This window comes from Bubalus bubalis, chromosome 9, assembly GCF_019923935.1.
Source record: "Bubalus bubalis isolate 160015118507 breed Murrah chromosome 9, NDDB_SH_1, whole genome shotgun sequence".
NCBI lineage: Eukaryota > Metazoa > Chordata > Mammalia > Artiodactyla > Bovidae > Bubalus > Bubalus bubalis.
The window spans coordinates 84,838,891-84,861,611 of NC_059165.1; the positions used below are offsets into that span (position 1 = coordinate 84,838,891).

The following is a 22,721-nucleotide window of genomic DNA, read 5'->3' on the forward strand; positions in this document are numbered from 1 at the left end:
TTGGAAAACTCAGTAGTGTCCACAGGCCTGGAAAAGGTCAATTTTCATTACAATCCCAAAGAAAGGCAATGGCAAAGAATATTTGAACTACCACACAATTGCACTCATCTCACACACTGGAAAGTAATGCTCAAAATTCTCCAAGTGAGCTTTCAACAGTAAGTGAAGCAAAAATTTCTAAATGTTCAAGCTGGATTTAGAAAAGGCAGAGGAACCAGTGATCAAATTGGCAGCATATGCTGCATCATAGAAAAACCAAGAGAGTTCCATAGAAACATCTACTTCTGCTTTATTGACTATGCCAAAGCCTTTGACTGTGTGGATCACAATAAACTGGAAAATTCTTCAAGAGTTGGGAATGCCAGACCACCTGACCTGCCTCCTGAGAACTCTGTATGCAGGTAAAGAAGCAACAATTAGAACCGGACATGGAAGAATGGACTGGTTTCAAATTGGGAATGGAATACATCTAAGCTATATATTGTCACCCTGCTTATTTAACTGATATGCAGAATACATCATGCAAATAGCTGGGCTGGATGAAGCACAAGCTGGAATCAAGACTGCTAGGAGAAATATTAATAACCTTAGATATGAAGATGACACCACCCTTATGGCAGGAAGCAAAGAGGATCTAAAGAGCCTCTTGATGAAAGTGAAAGAGGAGAGTGAAAAAGTTGGCTTAAAATTCAACATTCAAATGACAAAGATCATGGCATCCAGTCCCATCACTTCATGGCAAATGGATGGGGAAACAATGGAAACAGTGAAAAACTTTATTTTCCTGGGCTCCAAAATCACTGCAGATGGTAACTACAGCCATGAAATTAAAAGATGCTTGCTCCTTGGAAGAAAAACTGTGACAACAGCATACTAAAAATTAGAGACATTACTTTGCCAACAAAAGTCCATCTGGTCAAAGCTATGGTTTTTCCAGTGGTCGTGTATGGATGTGAGAGTTGGACTATAAAAAGCTGAGCACCAAAGAATTGATGCTTTTAACTGTGGTATTGGAGAAGACTCTTCAGAGTCCCTTGGACTGCAAGAGATCCAACCAGTCCATCCTAAAGGAAATCAGTCCTGAATATTCATTGGAAGGTCTGATGCTGAAGCTAAGATCCAGTTCTTTGGCCACCTGATGTGAAGAACTGATTCATTGGAAAAGACCCTGATGCTGTGAAAGACTGAAGACAGGAGAATAAAGGGATGAGAGAGGATGAGATGGTTGGATGGCATCACTGACTCAATGGACATGAGTTTGAACAAGGTCTGGGAGTTGGTGAATGACAGGGAAGCCTGGCTTTCTGCAGTCCATGAGGTCACAAAGAGTCAGACACAACTGAGTACTTTAACTGAACTGATGATAAACCTCAAAACCTTTATACCCTTATTGTCTTAAATATAAATAAGAAAGTTATGTTAAATCTCTCTGTCTGATATTAGATTGTCAGTTTTCTCTTTGAACATCTAACAGCTTTTGGTTCATATTAAAGCAATGTGATTGTGGAAATTTTCATGACTACTATAACATCTTGGTGGATGTCACATTTATCTTGAATGCCTCTTTCCCACTGTTGTTGTTTTTTAAGTCACTAAGTTGTGCCCGACTCTTTTGTAACTCCGTGGCTCCTCTGTCCACAGTGTTTCTCAGGCAGGAATATTGGAATCGGTTGCCATTTCCTTCTCCAGGGGATCTTTCAGACCCAAGGATCGATCCAGGGTCTCCTGCTTTATGGGCAGATTCTTTACCACTGAACCTGTTGGGAAGTCCCTCTTTCCCAATATTGGATGGGAAATTCATAATTGGGAGGTAATAGGAAATTAAAGAAGAAGGTGACTAGACTTAAAAACAAAAAAACCTTGGACAGGACTTGGACTGCTAGTCTACTCAAAAGAAAACATCTCAGTGATAAAGTCCTTCTATTTCTGAGAAGCAAAAAGCCTCTTCATAAGACTGTTCTCAATCAATACAGATGCAATGCTGCCCGAGAGTCTTCCCTCACTCGGCATTTTTGCTTCCACATAGTCCATTGCCCATTTATTTACTTATTTTTAGATACTCAGGATCCATCATTAGGAAGCCATGAAGATTGCTAGGCTTTGGTGTCTTGGCAATATTCTTCCTTTTAGGCTCTTACTGTTATGTATTGATTGTATAGGTCAGGCTTTCCAGTTCTAAGTACTTCATTCTACGTTCTTCGTACTGTCTTTAGATGAAAATGTTGAGGAAAGAAAAAAAAAGTGGCTGCCAAATTGCAGTTAGATTGCTAAGTTGAGATTTCATGCATTCAGTGAAATGGTTTCTGATTTCTACTGGCCTACAAATCTATTTTGTACCTATCAAGTCTGGAAACCCCTCTTAATTCCGAAATGATGTGATTTCTAGGTAAAAGCAAGAGGTATGACTATACCAGGGGCTGGGAGTAGCATAACCACCTGTGCAATCTTATAGGACAGTCTAGTTGTCGCTGATTTTTTTTTTTCTTTTCAAAAGAGGAAATCAATCTGAAATTAAATTTCTATAATGTTAGCTGGCTTCCTATGTAAACTAACAAATTCTGAAAACCCATTTATTTGTCAGGCTGTGTGTCCTGGTTTTTTTATGCAAAAGATGTGGTAGCGTAAACTACTGTGAACAGTAGAGGACACAAAGAACCTGTAGAATATTTCTTCAGTTCAGTTCAGTCGCTCAGTCATGTCCTACTCTTTGCGACACCATGAACCACAGCACACCAGGCCTCCCTGTCCATCACCAACTCCCAGAGTCCACCCAAACCCATGTCCATTGAGTTGGTGATGCCATCCAACCATCTTATCCTCTGTCATCCCCTTCTCCTCCTGCCCTCAATCTTTCCCAGCATTAGGGTCTTTTCCAGTGAGTCAGCTATTTGCATCAGGTGGCCAAGTATTGGAGTTTCAGCTTCAACATCAGTTCTTCCAATGAACACCCAGGACTGATCTCCTTTAGAATGGACTGGTTGGATCTCCTTGCTGTCCAAGGGACTGTTAAAGAGTCTTTTCCAACACCACAGTTCAAAAGCATCAATTCTTCACCACTCAGCTTTCTTTATAGTCCAAACTCTCACATCCATACATGACCACTGGAAAAACCATAGCCTTGACTAGATGGGACCTTTGTTGACAAGGTAATGTCTTTGCTTTTTAATATGCTATCTCGGTTGGTCATAACTTTTCTTCCAAGGAGTAAGCATCTTTTAATTTCATGGCTGCAATCACCATCTGCAGTGATTTTGGAGCCCAAACAAATAAAGTCAGCCACTGTTTCCACTGTTTCCCCATCTATTTGCCATGAAGTGGTGGGACCAGATGTCATGATCTTAGTTTTCAGAATGTTGAGCTTTAAACCAGCTTTTTCAGTCTCCTCTTTCACTTTCATCAAGAGGCTCTTTAGTTCTTCTTTGCTTAGAGATGGGACCACCTGACCTGCCTCTTGAGAAATCTGTATGCAGGTCAGGAAGCCACAGTTAGAACTGGACATGGAACAACAGACTGATTCCAAATAGGAAAAGGAGTACATCAAGACTGTATATTGTCACCCTGCTTATTTAACTTGCATGCAGAGTACATCATGAGAAATGCTGGGCTGGAGGAAGCACAAGCTGGAATCAAGATTGCCAGGAGAAATATCAGTAACTTCAGATATGCAGATGACACCACCCTTATGGCAGAAAGCAAAGAAGAACTAAAGGAATGGAAAAGGTCAGTTTTCATTCCAATCTCAAAGAAAGGCAATGCGAAAGAATGCTCAAACTACCGCACAATTGCACTCATCTCACAGAATAGTAAAGTGATGCTTAAAATTCTCCAAGCCAGGCTTCAGCAATACATGAACCATGAACTTCCAGATGTTCAAGCTGGTTTTAGAAGAAGCAGAGGAACCAGAGATCAAATTGCCAACATCCTCTGGATCATCGAAAAAGCAAGAGAGTTCCAGAAAAACATCTATTTCTGCTTTATTGACTATGCCAAAGCCTTTGACTGTGTGGATCACAGTAAACTGTGGAAAATTCTGAAAGAGATGGGAATACTAGAATATTTCTTCAAGGATTAACAAACATCTTGAGAAGAAAACACCCCCCCGAAAAAGACCACTAGAAAATGGTAGAATACAGTGTAGAATCAACTGCTAATTTAAACAGCATTGTCTATAAACTTTCTGGAAGTTCAGAGAAAATTTTTAAAATTTAGATATACCTTGATTACTCAGGATAAAATTTTTTGTTTTAGACAAGATGCCTCTCCCCATATCCATAACTGAAAGCAGACCAGGTAATTAAAGGAGTCTGGGAGCGAGTAACATCCTTTCCCTCAGCTTGGAATTTCAACCTTTCCCAGCTAAGTGTAAGAAAAAAGCCAAGCCTAGATTTACTGAGTGCCAGCCACTTGCCAAGTGCTTTAATGAAAATCTCCATTTTTACAGACAACAAAACTGCAACTGGATTGTTTCATGCCCAAGGTTATTGAGCTAGGAGGCATGCAGGGCCAGTGTTTTATACTGAGTCAGAGCTCCCGATCCTTCAAAACTGAAATCATGCCTTTGGTGAAACCACACACATGCTAATGAATGCATCCCACTCATTATTTATTCAGCCAGTTTTTTCATATAAATGGTTAGAAAGCAGACATTTTATCTTTTTTGCAAACCGCATGTTATCTTCCTGAGCAGTGTGCTCAGGTAAATATTCTTTAGATCATTTTATAAACATTAGAACCAGGGGAGGAAAAGGATCCTCAAAATCCCCTAGCAGGGTTGCCAGATTCAGTAGATAAAATACAGGATATTCAGTAAAACATTAGGGATATCCTTGTGCTAAAAACATCATTAAATTATTTACTTGAAATCTGTGTTGAACTGAATATCCTGCTTTTTATCTGGCAGCCTCATTCTGAAGCCCCCATTCACAATTTCATCCTTCTTCTCAAAATGGCAGATTTTTCCTTGTTAGATATTTACTCTTATTTTCTCTCCTATAACCGCTTTATAAGAGAAAAGCAGATGGGGAGACTGGCCATTAGGTGCTTATCAAAAGGAGAATTTTGTTTCGATAATTGAGTCATCAGCTCTCTGTGCATGGTGTAGAAACTGTAAATTTCATCCCTAATTCCAAAAATTTCTGACTGGTGGCAAAATCTTTTAAATGACTTTATTAAATGAAAATTGTTCTGTTTTACTGGTTAAGGGTCTTAGAATATTGGAAGGTAGGAGGGAGACCTATGCCACCTATGCGTGTGTGCGTGCTAAGTCACTTCAGTCGTGTCCAACTCTTTGTTACTCCATGGAGCATAGCCCACCAGGTTCCTCTGTCCTTGGGATTCTCCAGGCAAGAATACTAGAGTGGGTTGCCATGCCCTCCTCCAGGGCATCTGCCTGACCTAGGGATCAAACCCCCATCTCTTATGTCTCCTGCATTGGCAGGCAGGTTCTTTACCCCTAGTGCTACCTGGGAAGCCTTATACCACCTACACCATGCATTAAACTTGAAATTTTATGTATATTAAGCTCCAACTTAAAGTTTTTTTTTTTTTTTAATACATTTCAAGAGACAATTTTCCTAATTTCCACATATTGCAGAGTCATGTTGGTGACCACAGTCTCTGATGGATGGTTGGTTAATTAAATGATACAAAATCAATCTGGAAAACTTCCTAAGAATCTGTGGTCAGTTGGCGATAAATACACATGGGAATCCTAGACAAATTCACTGTCAAGACTGCCACGATGAAGGTATTAAAATTCATCCAAGGTTTTCTTTTTTTTTTTTTTTTTATAAATTTTATTTTATTTTTAAACTTTACATAACTGTATTAGATTTGCCAAACTGAATGTGGGTGAATGTATAGTCTCTGGAAAGATGACCTTCTTATTTTCAAAGGATAAAAACTTCATCAAAAACTTGAAAATAGTTTCTGAACATGATAGAAAACAGAGCATGGAGAACATGAAACAAGACAGTAATCGAAGAAAAAACTCCAGTTTTGGTCAATGTCTACACAGGGGAATTTTTTAAATGCACATGTCACCCCCGGAAGACAAGTTTTATTGTACTCATGACATGTTCCTGCACAATGTTTTAGATATTTCTCTGTTAGTTATCCCTGAGGGATGTGTAGGAATGTAAAGTTGATAGAGATTGCAAGGTGACCTGCTCCAGCTCCTCCCAGGGTAGCAGGGAAAAGGTAGTTTTAATTACGGCTTAATGGAGAGGTAAAGATGGGAGTGAGATGGAAGCACAAATACTTATTTATAAAAGTTTTAAAAGTAATTGCTAAAAAGTTCCACTGAGAGAGATTAAATGATTTTCAAAATCAGCCACTCAGGTATCTCATTTACCAGATATTTTTTCTTAGGACTTCATTAAGATCTCTTTGATTACATTGTGAAAACAATGAATACATCATTCTTTTAACCTAAATTATAAGATAGTTTCTCCAGAAAGAGGTGCTTCCCTCCAGCTTCAGATAAGGGAAGGTGGTAGGGATGGACCCCCCAGTCGTGGTGGGATCCCAGTGCTCTGAACATCTGCACTCACTTTGAAACATAGTTCAGCATTTTTTTTTAAACACCCCAAAGAACAAATCCAATTCTGCAGTACATGACAAGTATTTCAGATGTTAACAGGATTTAGTAGGAATGTGAGAAAGCAAATTGACCTTGTTCCCCACCCCTGCCACCCCCCTCCCCCAAAAAAACAAACAAAAAGAAAAATCCAAACAATAGAAGTTCACGTTAGGTATTTTACCATTTCACCATTGTTTCTCTCCAGCTGCCTCAAATTTCTGCTTTCTTTCCCCTTCCCCCTCTCAAATGTTCCACTTTTTGGAGGAATACTGCTCTCACCCTCAGCTAGTATATCCCACTCAGCAAAAGAGCAGCCCTATGAACAGAAGGGGCTTCCCTTGTGGCTCAGCTGGTAAAGAATCTGCCCGTGATGCAGGAGACCTGGGTTCAATCCCTGGGTTGGGAAGATACTCTGGAGAAAAGAAACGCTACCCACTCTAGTATTCTGGCCTGGAGAATTCCATGGACTGTATAGTCCATGGGGTTGCACACAGTCAGACACAACTGAACGACTTTCACTGTCTATGGACAGAAGGATCCTGGAAACTGCTCTCCTACTGACAATCATTATCACCCCAAAACCCTTGGGATCTCATGTCCTATACCCAGTCACTTTTCAAGTATTCTTTAAGCAATTTTTTTCCTTTGTGATAATGTACCTCAAGATGGCCCCCAATGATTCTTGACTCCTGGAATTCACTCTTCTTGTGTAATCTCCACCTACAATGAATCGTGGCTAAATTACCAAGGCCCATATGACCAAGAGAATCTGGTAGAAGTGACTGTGTATGACATCTGAAGACAGGTCTTAAAGTCATTGTAGATTTCACCTTGGTCTCTGGATAATTCACTCTGGAGGAAGCCATGCCTCTAGGACACTCAAGCAGCTCTGTGACTTGGCCCATGTAGAGAGAAACTGAGGTCCTGCCAACACCAGCATCATCCATGCTGCCAATCATGCTAGAGAACTTTCTTGAAACTGATAACAAATGTCTTGACTGACATTGAACTAAAACTCAGAGATCCAAACTCAGAACCACCCAAACTACCACTGAATTCTCAATTCACAAGAACTGTCAGAGAAAATGCTTATTACTATTTTAAGTGACTAAGTTTTATAATTTGCCTTTTGAGACTGTAAAATAATAAGAAATACATATTGGTCTCAGCCCTAGTTCATGCTAATATTTGCTGTTTGATCTAGTTCCTGACACAGAGTTCCTAAAATATTTGTAATTTCCTAAGTGACAGATCTTTTGATCTAATGAGATGACTCTTGGTGGGCTCCTTGGTCACCAGAAAGACCAAACCACGATTAAAAGCTTAGAACTTTCAGCCCCAGTTCCCATTCTTCAGAGAGGAGACAGAGGCTAAAAACTTAGTCACCGATCAATCATGCCTATGTAATGAAGTCTCCATAAAAATCCCTAAAATATGGGGTTTGGAGAGCTTCCGGGTTGGTGATCACATCCATGTACCAGGATTATGGTACACTTGACTCCACAGAGGATAGGAGCCTCTGTGCTCAGGACCTTTCCAGACATTATCCTAAGTACCTCTTCATCTGACTGTTCATTTGTATACTTTGAAATGTCCTTTGTAATAAATTGGCAATATTAAATAAGCCATTTTCCTGGGTTCTGTAAGTCACTCTGTTAAGTTATTGAGCCTGAGGATGGGGTCATGGGAACCCTGATTTGTAGCTGAGTCAGACAGGAATTGTGAATATCCTGGGATACCCACTACTTGTGACCGGTGTATGCAGTAGTCCTGTGAGACTGAGCCCTTAACCTACAGGGATTGCATTAAGCTAAGCAGTTAGTGTCAGAATTGCTTCATGTGGATAACCCAAATGTTTGCGGTCAGAGTGTTTCCTATTCAACAACAATGAATAAGCAATGCATTCTTAATGCAGGCAGTGATTCTAATTCTAACTCAGTTTTGAGGTATTAAGAATGCCTTGGGATTCACAGTACTGGATGACTTCTCTATTTCTTATCTTCCATCATGTTTTCTTAATAAATCAATATGGAGAAATACAGAAACTGTTACCCTGAGTGTCTAATGGATTAATTATTTAAAGTATATTCTATTCAGACCTAAAGACATTAAAGCATTTTAGCAGTGGTCCATCTGGAGCCAAGAAAACTAGAGTCTCCTTTTTTCCAGCTACATGGTCTTTGGCGCATTATTAATCTAAGACACAGCTTTTCCACCTGTAAAATATGCAGAGTAATCACAAGTATCTCACAGAGATCTGAAAGAATGAAATATAATAGTACATGTTCTCTGTACCCTGCATGGCTTGTAGTGAATGCACAAGAAATGTTGGCTATTATGGAGCTGCTGTCCATATTAAAAAGTATGTCTGTTCTGAATACATTTAAAATGGAAATTTGGCAGATAAAAGATAGAAGCTCGAACCCAAATCTTGCCAGCATCTTATTTTTTGTTAACAATACTAACCAGATCTGAATGACTTCCTGTTTCTCTAGACTAGTTCACAGACAACACACTGACGCTGTGAGCGTGGATGTTGTGGAATCTAATCATTTCTAACAATGTCAACTCGGGGAAGGCACCAGCTGGAGGAAATTTAATCAGGGATATCTTCCACGTTTTATGTTACAGTCTACCTACACTTAACATAACTAGTTTGCATAGAGAAATCTTACAGTTATAGAATATTCATGAAATATTCTTAAACCTCTCATGCTTCATGTCCTGGGTTTATCTATTCTTCCATCACACACACACACACACACACACACACACACACACACACTTAATCTACTCAGAAATCATTTATTGGTTGATTTATTGGTCATTGTGATGCTCCCTTGGCTAGAAGATGACACTGATCGTGAGATTATTCTGTAAATGGGGAAGAGAAACAGATGTTTCTCTCAAAAAGAGTTGAAATAGCAGAAAAAAGGGAAATTTAAAACTCTAATAGAAAATGCCAACTAGAAAAGTCATAAATAATGAAAATATGGAAAACACGGGAAGCTATAAGGAAAGTGAGTATTTGCTTGGTATGAAAAATTAGTACAGAATTGACTCAAGGGCAAACACTATATAAGAATTTCTTATGCCTGTCACTAGAACTTACATTTCATCATTTCCCTTAGCTAATTTCTTTAAGAAGAACTCTATTATTGATTAACAGCACTAAAACGAAGTGAAAGTTTAGCTTGCAGATACCTTTAAACATTTACCATAAACCTTATAAGCCTACTGTTTATAAACATTGGCTTAATTTAGGTTTTCTGGCTGTTTATCTTCAGCATTGGAAATTGGGGAAAAAAGGCTATGTATTGAGAAATAAGTTGATTAGCTGGGTCCCCAGGTAAATAGGGGAGATTACTGCTTAGAAGACCCTGGGCTATCACTGAGACAAAGTTTTCCCATATGTATACAGAAATCATATTATCTGTTTTTCCATCATATCTGAGCAATGAGTCAGTCAGTGACTAGATCTGGTCCATGAGATGTAAATACACTCCTCATATTTATTACTTTAAGATAGCAAATTTCAAATGAATTCCACAACAAAAATGGGGAGGCCAAAGAGGGAGCAGTGATCAGAGTTTAGACCATGAGTCCTCATCCTGAAAACAACAACTTAGGTGAATTGACACATATTGAATGCTGAGTGCTTAAGTGCACCACTGGGCTTCCATCACTCAGATAAGACCCAGGAAGTTCTCTTTTGGGAAGTCTGAACAGACTAGAAGACCTAAAGTCACTGACATCATAGTTTTTTGATAAATAGCCCACCCAGATAACATGATAATGAAGTTCAAAGTCAACAAGTCTCACACACATGTTTAGAGCTTCCAACTAGAGAAGACCTCCAAGATGGAAGATTAAAAACCAAAACAAATAGGGAAAACATAAGACAGGAAAAGAAACCAGTGAGGAATAAGATATCTTCCAAAGCCTATTCTATATATTCCAGGGAATTAAGAGACATTAGTGCATCCATGAATTGAAAACAAGATACTAGGTAAAAAGCATTCAGTAAACCAAGAAAAATCTTTGGAAACTGAAAAAAGATGATGGCAAAAATTATAAACTCAGTGGAAGAGTTGAAAATACAGCTAGAGAAATAGAAAGTAGAAAAAAAAAGATAAAAGTGAGGGGAGATAAGAAATTTAGAAAACAGTCTACAAAATATAATACACAACAATAGACATTCAAAAAGAGCAGGGACAGAGGAAATTGAAGGTAGGAAATCATTGAGAAAATAATTGAAGACATTTCCCCACGACCAAAGGTTATGAATTTTCAGATTAAAAGAGTTCATGGGAGGCTTAAACAATGAATGAAAATAAGCTTATGTAAAGTACATCAATGTGAAATTTCAGAACTGGGCACAGAGTAGATTCTCAAAGATTCCAGATGGAAAAGCAAGTCATACACAAAGTGTTAAAAATCACATTAACTCTGTAAGCTAGAAAAATCAAGAAATTCTTTAAAATTCACAAACAGTACTATTTCCTATGTAGAATTTAATACACAGACAAAATATCAATCAAATGAGAGGAGAAAATGCAGATATTGTCAAACATATGACCCATTCCCGACGCCCCCCGACCCACCCCCCGCCTGCCAGAAAACCATTGGAAGATGTGGTCCACTGAACTGAGGAAGCAAATCAAGAAGGAGGAAAACATGGGATACAGGAAACATGGATTCAACACTGAAGAGAGGCAAAGGAGTCCCTGGAAAAACAGTGAGGAGGGATTTCAAGAATGCAAGGTCAAAGTCTCTACTTCCAACTTTCAACCCTGAGAGGAAGAGACAGATATAATGAAAGTCAATGAAACCACTGTATTTATTGATGAGATCCATGATGCAATAATTAAAAATTATGACTTCCACTAAAAATTGCTGTCTCTCTTTTAATCAAACTCTTGGTAAGAGCCTGCAGTTCCCATAAATGAATGAAGAAGAAAACACATGAAAACTCCCTGAACATGACTGAATCTGCTTTATATCCCATTATTTAGACTCTATTCTATTCTTCTATCAATAAGGATTGAGTATCCTTCTGGTAATATGTTGTTTGTCCCTTTTTAAGAAGTCACACTAATTTTGCATCATAGAAGTAGGGAGTGTATCAGAAGCACTCTCAGCAGGAAATCTGAGGGCTGGGAAACTCTACCCCTATGCAGTAGTGGGTAAGAACAGGGTCCTTACAGGACAAGGCGTGTAACTCAGTTTTCCTTTAAGGAATCCCCTGTGGTTTATATGGAGAACTAAACTGAAGTGCATAGAGTTTGTTTTTACATGGTGGCCACTGAGGCTTTCTATATAAATTTGTGCTTTTTCAGTTCAATCCTGGAGATTGTGTGATTGAGTAATTCATTACATGGTTTATTCCAAAAATATGGCCCTACATTTATTAATCCTAAGATCTAGGTTTTCAGTGATTTTATTGAAAACATGCAGTTATTGAATTGTTTTGGTATATCTTGTTGTAAATTAATGTTACTCAATTTAACTATAGTTGGTTGTTTATAATATGTATTTAGAATGATAGGAGAATTGAAAAATATCCTTCACAAAATTTCATAGATGAGATACTGCTTTTTCTCTCTGCCTCAGCACATCAGGAAGACATGCGATGGTCCCATTAGAAACAACAGCTCCCTGTAAGTAGAACCTGCCTCTATATCTACCCTGTGGGTATATTCTTTTCTCAGTTGACTTTGATCCATGTTCTCTTTCAGGCAACTTGAATATCACTTGCAAAGTTAATCTATTCAATTTATTAAAGTCTTCCCTCCTTATATTTGTATTGGAATTTGACAGATGAAATAACGATAACTAGTGGGAATTACCAAAATGAAAATGTTTACTTCTGTTTATAGAAGTTACTAATGAAGTTCAAGGCACATTTTTGTTTTATTAGAGGAAAAATCCTTTTAAGTAAATTTTCACATGATTGGGAAAGATCAGAAATATTTCAGTTCCATTTTACCTGAATTAATTGCTTAGAGAACTTGCATTTTCCCCCATGACAAAGTAATTCTTGTGTTTGTGTTTAATGTCTCAAATCCTAACATCAGATTTAAAAGATGTATTTCTTAGCTGATATCTTCTGTGGTTTATCCTCAAGAAAATATTATTTGTCTTGAGTGATTCTGCATAGTCTCTTTGATTTGTCTTGAAAACATGTTCTCTAATCCTTTTTATTTGCTTGAAAATAAATAATGAAGAAAAGACCACTATGATGCTATCAGACAGTAACTTTCACAAGCATATGAATTAAAATAGATATTGAACTTTGGTTTTAAAGACACAAGAGTTTTTTTTAATACAGTCTTTGCATTCATCCAGCAAAACCCCTACCTTATGTACAACTCAGTATTTTGAGCATCATTTGGTATTTCCAGAGTTTCTGAATATTACCTTTGAATCTTATGTTGTAAATTAAATTTAAAAAATCACACAGTTGGTTATATAACTTCTAATCATAGCCCTGAGATATGCAAAATAAATGCAACTTATCTTTTAATTCTGAACTCAGAATAGAATGGCTTCTGTTCCTCATTCTGCCTAATACAAAAACTTTAGTTACTTCTAAGTAATCTGTGTTACTCACAGATTTGTTCTCAGTCTCTTGGGTAAATATTCAGTCAGACCCAGGGTTTCCACCTTCTCTCCAGGGTCAAACAGTGTTCAGTGGTGGGATTGAGAGGAGCAAGTGTTTTTCCTCCCAGTGGGAAAGACACCTGAGCATCTCACTAATTTGAGTACATGTCCTTGTGTGTGTGTGTGTGTGTGTCCTTGTGTGTACACTCAGGGAGCAAGGTATCCCTGCTGAGTGCATGACTTTGTTGTTAGCACCACTTTGGATTGGGTTGTAAAGGGTAGTTTTATGAAATGTTATATTTTGGAATACAAATTGTAAATCTAATTTAAAAATCCCAGAGCATGGAAGGTAGTTGAGGAGATTTCAATTTTCTTGTTGCCCCTTAATTGGGAAGTTCCAGGTTCATCATGGAGGAGGAAGCTGAATGACCCCACCAATTTTAAGATGATTTGACTAATCAAGATACATATTGATGTGTATCTATACATAGATTCAGAGAAGGCAATGGCACCCCACTCCAGTACTCTTGCCTGGAAAATCCCATGGATGGAGGAGCCTGGAAGGCTGCAGTCCATGGGGTCGCTGAGGGTCGGACACGACTGAGCGACTTCACTTTCACTTTTCACTTTCATGCACTGGAGAAGGAAATGGCAACCCACTCCAGTGTTCTTGCCTGGAGAATCCCAGGGACGGGGGAGCCTGGTGGGCTGCTGTCTATGGGGTCGCACAGAGTCGGACATGACTGAAGTGACTTAGCATAGCATAGCATACATAGATTTACATATTTGTGATTATATATTGTATTCACACTGTATTTCTATCATTTGAATTGATGGCCTTTTTATTTGTATCCCTGTATTACATGCTTGAAAATTTTAAGATTATGTGTGTATATATCATACACTCACATGCAGCAATTAATGCTCTCCATTCTAACATTTTCACTATTATTCAAGATATTTAGGTCAAATACATTCTTGGTATACAACTGGTCTGAAGGAAACTTTTGTAAGACTCCTGTGAGTAATCTTTTCACTTCCCCATTGCCATGCTGTGAAGTCCATAAATGAAGTGTTATACGATTCCCACTTCTCATCACACCTGAACAGTTGCGCCCACTCATATAGAAGTCTTTCTGATAAGAGCTGTGATGCATGTGACATTCCCTTCCTGCCCTCTGCTGCCCCTTTCAGCGTCACCTCTCCTCAGGCCCTCTGAGTCCTCTGAGGATCTATGGTCTGGCTCAAACAAGAGTGCATTGTGGTTTTCCCTACATTCACATGTGTGCCAGTGGACATACAGAAAAGAGAATTAGACTCTGAATAATACAACCACACAGCAAGTGCACAGCCAGTCAGCCACAGTGGCAGATTCCCTGAGGAACTGTAGCCTCATCTTCCAAACTACACTGAGAATGTCAGTGGCAAGAGGTGACCTACTCTGTCCCACACCCCAGCATCTCAGGCCTTAAGGGTTGCTCACCAGATTCTACCCAAGGGAGCAAAAGGGAACATTATTAACACTGTCGTGCCTTGATGGACCTTTTAAGGATCAAAATCATGGAGAGAGGGGGGACTTCAGGGCCTTGGGGGTGACAGAAAATTTCCCTTTGCCATCCTGTTGGAATTGAGGGCCTTGAGATATAACATAATAATCTTTCTCAAAATGTCCATTTTGCCTTCCTGGCCTAAAAATATAAATCATTAGTGTTCTATGAAAAAGGGACCTATTCTATTCCCCATAACCAGAAATCTAAAGGTTTATTTGTCAATTACTAATTGCATGTAGATTAGAGTTTAATGGTATACTGAGTCACTCCAATATTTTGGCCACCTTGTGAAGAACTGACTCATTGGAAAAGACCCTGATGCTGGGAAAGATTGAAGGCAGGAAGAGAAGGGGATGACAGAGGATGAGATGGTTGGATGGCATCACCGATGCAATGGACATGAGTTTGAAAAGGCTGCGGGAGTTGGTGAAGGACAGGGAAGCCTGGCGTGCTGCAGTCTATGGGGTCTCAAAGAGTCAGACACAACTGAGCAACTGAACTGAACTGAGTCACTCCCACCTGGTTAGTACACTTAGAGTGGTAGCACCCGTGAGCTGGCAGGGCTTCTGTAAGAATTACTTGATATACTATCTGTGAATGAGTCTGGGTCCCTTGACCCCAGGGAAATGTGAGATAAGCCTGGATGAAGGGTGCTCCTATCCTGTTGTTACCCACGTCTCAGGGACCTTAAAGGGGTCTAGGTATGCTCAGTGGCTCAGTTGTGTCCGAATCTTTGTGGCCCCATGGACTGTAGCCCACCAGGCTCCTCTGTCCATGAGATTTCCCAGGTGAGAATACTGGACTGGGTTGCTGTTTCCTTCTCCAGGAGATCTTCTCGACCTAGGGATCAAGGCTGCATCTCTTGCATCTCCTGCATTGGCAGGTGAATTGGAGCCACAGTCAATTGTTAGCTCTGGTCTCTGGCCCTAGTACCAGGCCTATGGCCCCCCACATTCTGGTAAAGGATCTAGAAATGACAGCAACACTGTGAAAGTGCGTGCTGTTTTTTCTTTTAGATTTCCATGAGCCTCTCTGTTGATGTCCCATGCCTCTATGAACAGTAAACAAGCCTGAATGGATAAAAGTATCTTTAGAATTAGGAACAAAGCCAGTGTTTCCTAGCAGATTGCAATATTGTATTGCCATGCACAAGGCTCAAATTTTCTTTTCTGCTCTGTGAGGCATTTTGCGTCCTTACATGGTGAGAGAGAGAAGAGTGAGGGGAAGACTTCTATGCTCTTTCAATTTTAGTTTCTTCAGCTATAAAGTGATTACTAAAATAAGTGCCTTTTAAATGAATCTGTGAGAATAAGTGAGATATTGTAAGCAATAAATGGTGACTTCCAACAAAAATATTCTCTAATCATAGAAGTTAGTGAATATAATTAAAAATGTGAGGAGCTACCCCCTGTAAATATCTGATAGATATTTATGAAATGTAGTTATAGCCATGATGCTTCTTTTTTTAGAAACATTTCTAAATTCTTCCTGAAAACTGAGATCTATATGAATATATGTTTATGTTATGACCTCTTCCAAAAAAGAAATTCTTATTACTTGCATCTGGGAAAAATCTAAACACAAAACTTAGTATTTGTTTATAGGTCTTTCCTCATTGTTAACCATATGTTTATTTAACACAAAAGTATTTTGTCTTCATTAAAATTTTGGGGGCTCATAGTAGTTGAATAGCAGTGACTCAAGTTCAATTAATATTTTAATATTTATATTTGTAATAAAGGCAAATGGTTTTGTTTAGCCTGATACTTGTTTGCCCTTTTATTTACAGAAATATATATATTGAACCTTGACTTATGATTTTTCTAACTACTTGCTTCTCCATGGTAATTGTCTGCTGTTTAGTCTTTAGCTGCAGTACAACTTAATCAATATTTATTTATGCATATATTAGAGACCACATGCAGAAACATGTTAACCAAGCCTGGCTGAAATATGAACTGGTTGGTGGTTTACTTGCTAAGTTGCATCCAACTATTTGCAACCCCATGGACAGTAGTCCACAGGCTCCTCTGTCCATGGAATTTCCCAGGTAAGAATACTGGAGTAGGTTGCCATTTCTTTCTCCAGGGGATCTTCTGGAGCCAGAGATTGAATCTGTGTCCCCTGCATGGTAGGTAAATTCTTTATCCACTGAACCACTGCTAAGTCACTTCAGTTGTGTCCGACTCTGTGCGACCCCAGAGACGGCAGCCCACCAGGCTCCCCCGTCCCTGGGATTCTCCAGGCAAGAACACTGGAGTGGGTTGTCATTCCCTTCTCCAATGCATGAAAGTGAAAAGTGAAAGGGAAGTCGCTCAGTAGTGTCTGACTCCTAGAGACCCCATGGACTGCAGCCTACCAGGCTCCTCCGTCCATGGGATTTGCCAGGCAAGAGTACTGGAGTGGGTTGCCATTGCCTTCTCCCACTAGGGAAGCCCAAAATATGAGCTACTTGAAATGAAAATACATTTTCCTTTCTCATTGCAATTAATGACCTAACTAAGGTTGAGTCACTTAAAGAAGAAATTTTTTTAAACTAAGTTTTGATGTTAGAGGTATAAGTGGTAAATCAACCATACTTCAATTATAAACAAAGAAGTTTAAGTGGGTTGAAATTCATGAATTGACTTATCATGCACATAAGTCCATGTATAGCTTAAGCTGTCTCGTAGGATGTAAATTAGGCACAAGGATAATATCTGATGTTAGAGGACCATAAATCTTAGGACAGGAGATCTAACATGTATGGAGGGTGCTTGGGGTTTCACCCCCCTTAAATGCCCTAAGCATTGTTCTGATAAATGTTGAGGAGAGCCAAATGACTTCCAGAGCTTATTCCAATTTGTTAATTCTAAGATTTTTCCAACTGGAATGAAAGGATTCTACAGTGCTTTCATGTTACCCAAGTTTTAGAGGCTCTGAGACTTGCAGATAGGCACTGATTTGTATTAATAACTTCTAGATGCAGTAGTGTGATTTTTAAAATGTTTATAGATTTGAAAGTAAAATGATTTGGTCTTATGCCCTGCATTAGCTCTCTCAGAGATCTTGCTATTTATTTGGAAAGAATATGTTCATGGTGATCAGGACAGAAACTAGCAGGAAACTTTCCGAACTGGCGCTGAGCCCATTTCTTCCCTGGGCACTAGATAAACTCACAGCACAAGTCATCAGCAGAGTTCAGTGTGGTTAAAGATGTCCAACTGAAACCCAGAAGCCCCATGCAACTCTGAAGCAATCTCCTCATCTCAAGGTTTTCTCTTAGGTTCAGAAGGATGTAGCCTTATTTGAATTACACTGAAAGTGCTCTTCAACCCCAAGGCTATCATTGGAACACATTAACAAGCTGGAGATTTCTTTCTATTTGTATTTGTTTTTTCTCTTGTCTGTGATGAAGAATGATAATGCGGTGAAGCCACTACTTCCATTAACAATCATGGCTCATATCCCATCATTTCAATTCTGATGTTAATCATGGTGAAGATCCAGCAGCCTCTTGAAGCAGTGCTGAGCAGGTTCAACTGTGACCCAAATTCTCAAAGTAAAACATAAAGGCAATGTTTTCAAATAACTTATTAAGAAATGTTTTCCCAAATAGCACAGTCCAATTTCAGCAACTCTTGAGATGTGACATTTCAGTTATTTATTTCCTTGTTCTTCCTTTCTTTCTCTTTCCTTATACTGGTTTGAAAATTTTTGTGATCCTTAGCATTTATATTCATTGCTGATTATCTGATTATCACTGTAATTCATTTGGATGAGAATAATATGGGTGTTATTCTCAAAGGTCTCATATAGATGAATTAAAACAAGGGTAGGGGACCAATAGCCTGTGAGTCATACTTGGCCCATCAACTGTTTTTGTATGGCCTAATAGCTGCTGCTGCTAAGTCACTTCAGTCGTGTCTGACTCTGTGCAACCCCATAGATGGCAGCCCACCAGGCTCCCCCGTCCCTGGGATTCTCCAGGCAAGAACACTGGAATGGGTTACCATTTCCTTCTCCAATGCCTGAAAGTGAAAAGTGAAAGTGAAGTTACTCAGTCGTGTCCAACTCTTCACGACCCCATGGACTGCAGCCTACCAGGCTCCTCCATCTATGGGATTTTCCAGGTAAGAGTACAGGAGTAGAGTGCCATTGCCTTCTCCAGGCCTAATGGCTATACAATAGCTAACTATCATAAAGGAAATCAGTCCTGAATATTCATTGGAAGGACTGATGCCGAAGCTGAAACTCTAATACTTTGGCCACCTGATGTGAAGAACTGACTCACTAGAAAAGACCCTGATGCTGGGAAAGATTGAAGGCGGGAAGAGAAGGGGACGACAGAGGATGAGATGGTTGGATGGCATCACCGACGTGATGGACATGAGTTTGAGTAAACTCCGGGAGTTGGTGATGGACAGGGAGGCCTGGCATGCTGTAGTCCATGGGGTCGCAAAGAGTTGGACATGACTGAGTGACTGAACTGAATACCTATGAAGGAAAGATATATACAACTGAATGTAGAGTTCCAGAGAATAGCAAGGAGAGATAAGAAGGTCTTGTTAAATGAGCAGTGCAAAGACATAGAGGAAATAATAGAATGGTAAAGACCAGAGATCTCTTCAAGAAAAACTGAGACATCAAGAAAACATTCCATGCAAGGATGGGCACAATAAAAGACAGAAATGGTAAAAATCTACAGAAGCAAAAAAGATGAAGAAGAAGAGGTATTCAAGAATACACAGAAGAACCATATAAAAAATAGTCTTAAAATTTTTTTTTTTTTAAAAAAAGGTCATAATGACCCCAATAACCATGATGGTGTGGTCATTCACCTAGAGCCAGACATTCTGGAGTATGAAGTCAAGCGGGCCTTAGGAAGCATTACTATGAACAAAGCTAGTGGAGGTGACAGAATTCCAGCTGAGCTATTTAAAATCCTAAAACGTGCTGCTGTTAAAGTGCTGCACTCAATCTGTCAGCAAATTTGGAAAACTCAGCAGTGGGCACAGGACTGGAAAAGGTCAGTTTTCATTCCATTACCAAAGAATGTTTAAACTACCGTAAGACTGCACTCATTTCACATGCTAGCACAGCTATGCTGAAAATCTTTCAAGCTAGGCTTCAGCAGTACATGAACTGAGAACTTCAAATGACAAGCTGGGTTTCAAAGAGGCAGAGGAACCAGACATCAAACTGCCAACACCTTACTTGTCTTCTGAGAAATTTGTATGCAGGTCAAGAAGCAACAGTTAGAACTGGACATGGAACAATGGACTGGTTCAAAATTGGGAAAGGAGTTTGTCAAGGATGTATATTGTCACCCTGCCTATTTAACTTATATGCAGAGTACATCATGTGAAATTCCAAGCTAAAGGAATCATGAGCTGGAATCAAGATTTCCAGGAGAAATATGAACAACCACAGATATACAGATAATACCACTTTAATGACAGAAAGTGAAGAGGAACTAAACAGCCTCTTGATGAGGGTGAAAGAAGAGAGTAAAAAAGCTGGCTTGAAACTGAACATTCAAAAAGCTAAAATCATAGCATCCAGTCCCATCACTTCATGGGGAAAATTGGAAGCAATGATAGATTTTATTTTGGGGGGCTCCAAAATCACTGCAGACAGTAACTGCAGCCATGAAATGAGAACATGCTTGCACCTTGGAAGGAAAGCTATGACAAACCAAGACAGCATATTGAAAAGCAGAGACATCACTTTGCTGACAAAGGTCCATATAAGTAAAGCTATTGTTTTTCCAACAGTCATGTATGGATGTGACATTTGGACCATAAAGAAGGCTAAGTACTGAAGAATTGATGCTTTTGAATTGTGGTGTTGGAGAAGACTCTTCAGAGTTACTTGGACAACAAGGAGATCAAATCAGTCAATCCTAAAGGAAATCAACTTTGAATATTCATTGGAAGGACTAATGCTGAAGCTGAAGCTCCACTACTTTGGCAACCTGATGAGAAGAGCCGACTCACTGGAAAAGACCCTGATGTTGGGAAAGATTGAGGGCAGGAGGAGAAGGGAATGACAGAAGATGAGATGCTTGGGTGGGTGGCATCACTGGCTCAGTGGACATGAATTTGAGCAAACTCAGAGAGAGAGTAGAGGAGAGAGGAGCCTGGCATGCTACAGTCCATGGGGTTGCAAAGAGTTGGACACGACTTAATGACTGAAACAAAGAGCTATGTATGGTTTCATATTTTTAAGTAGTTAGAGGAAAAATCAAATAAAAATTATTTGGGGACACATGAAAATTACATGAAATTCAAATTCAGTGTCTATAAATAAAGTTTTATTGGAACACGGGCATGCTCATTTGTTTATGCATTATCTCTGGCTGCTTTCACGCTACAACAGAGTTGAGTAGTATGTATCAATACTACCTGGCCTGCAAAACTGAAAATATTTTCAATCTAGCGTTTTACAGAAAGTTTGCTGACTCCAGAATTCGAATATGAAGTAGGAAATTCTAAAATGCAAACATGAAGAAAGCGCTGCCCTGAGGGGGAAATGAGTAACTGCCAGGGACAGTTACATTTTCCACAATCAATTTTTCCTGTTTAGTATTTTGAAGACATCTCCTACTTGTGGAGTTTTCCCCATCAGTATTATTTAGCCATCATAACTAATACAAGCTAAGGTGACTCCACACGACAGTGAGTCAGAAGGAAATAACTCTTTCCACTGTGATGAGGCTTAATGAGAAAACTGAATCCCTAGGAAAGGAAAATAGTGCTTACACCTAAAATATTCTCATAAATATTAATAAATAAATGTGCACTGTGAAGAGAATTGAAGAATAATTTTCCATTCTCTCTGATATTGCCTTGGCTGGTCTATGGCTGAAAAAGAATCCAGGCCTAGAGTTTAATGTATGAAAGAATGATGGGCATAGAAGAAATGCTTCCTCAAGATTCTCCCACATAGCTGATCTCTAAATTCTCAATCTCTTCCCTGCTGCCTAGTTAGCCATTTTGGGTTCAAAATGGGTTAATGCCTTACCTTTGAAGTTTAGGAGACTTACAATTCTCAATCCTATTTCATGTTTTCATTTGTTGAGTCCTGATCATTATTTGACTGGGTACATGTTTTTGAAGGACATTTTCAATATTCCGTTTCTCTGAAAAGTTTCTGAGTATCATGTCTATTAATGCCTTAAAAGAGAGGGAAAACATGAGGAAGAGGGAATAAAGAACTAGTTTTCAAGAATGATCCTTACAAATCTATAGTAATTAAAGCAGCATGATACTGGCACAAAAAAAAGACACATAACTCAATGGGAATAGAATAGTGAGCCCAGACATAAACCCATCCACCTGTGGTCAATTAATCTGGAACAAAGGAGGCAAGAATATATAATGGAGATAAGACAAGTCTCTTCAATAAGTGGTGTTAGGAAAACTGTACAGCTACAAGTAAAAGAATGAAATTAGAACATTCTTTAATATCATATACAAAAAAAAAAAACACCTCAAAATGGATTAAAGATCTAAATGTAAGACCTGAAACCATAAAACTCCTAGAAGAGAACATAGGCAGAGCACTCTTTGACATAAATTGTAACAATGTGCTTTTTTGGATCTGTCTCCTAAGGCAAAAGAAATAAAGGCAAAAATAAACAAAATGGGACATAATTAAATTTAAAAGCTTTTGCAGAGCAGAGGAACCCATTAACAAAACAAATAGTAAGCTATGGGAATAGGACAAAATATTAGCAAATGATATGACTGATAAGTGGTTATTATTCACATCATATAAATAGCTCATATGACTTAATATCAGAAGAACAAACAATCTAATGAAAAAACTTGGCAGAAGATCTAAATAGGCATTTTCCAAAGAAGACATACAGATGGCCAACAGGCACATGAACATCATTAAATATTAGAGAAATGCAAATCAAAACCACAATGAGATATAAATTCACACCTGTCAGAATGGCTAATATCAAAAAGTCTACAAGTAACAAATGTTGGCGAGGATGT

General features: G+C 38.9%; 1 long non-coding RNA gene across 6 annotated transcripts in view; it reads right to left on the reverse strand.

Annotated features, from left to right (window-relative positions):
- LOC112586947 overlaps positions 1-22,721 on the reverse strand; it is a 506,468-nt gene that overhangs the window by 96,332 nt on the left and 387,415 nt on the right. The window contains exon 5 of one of the 6 annotated variants that reach the window (XR_006553468.2): positions 21,739-21,890. The exons of the other annotated variants lie outside the window; for them this stretch is intronic. This is a non-coding gene — a long non-coding RNA (uncharacterized LOC112586947). The remainder of the gene's footprint in view (positions 1-21,738; positions 21,891-22,721) is intronic. 6 annotated transcript variants of the gene reach the window in all.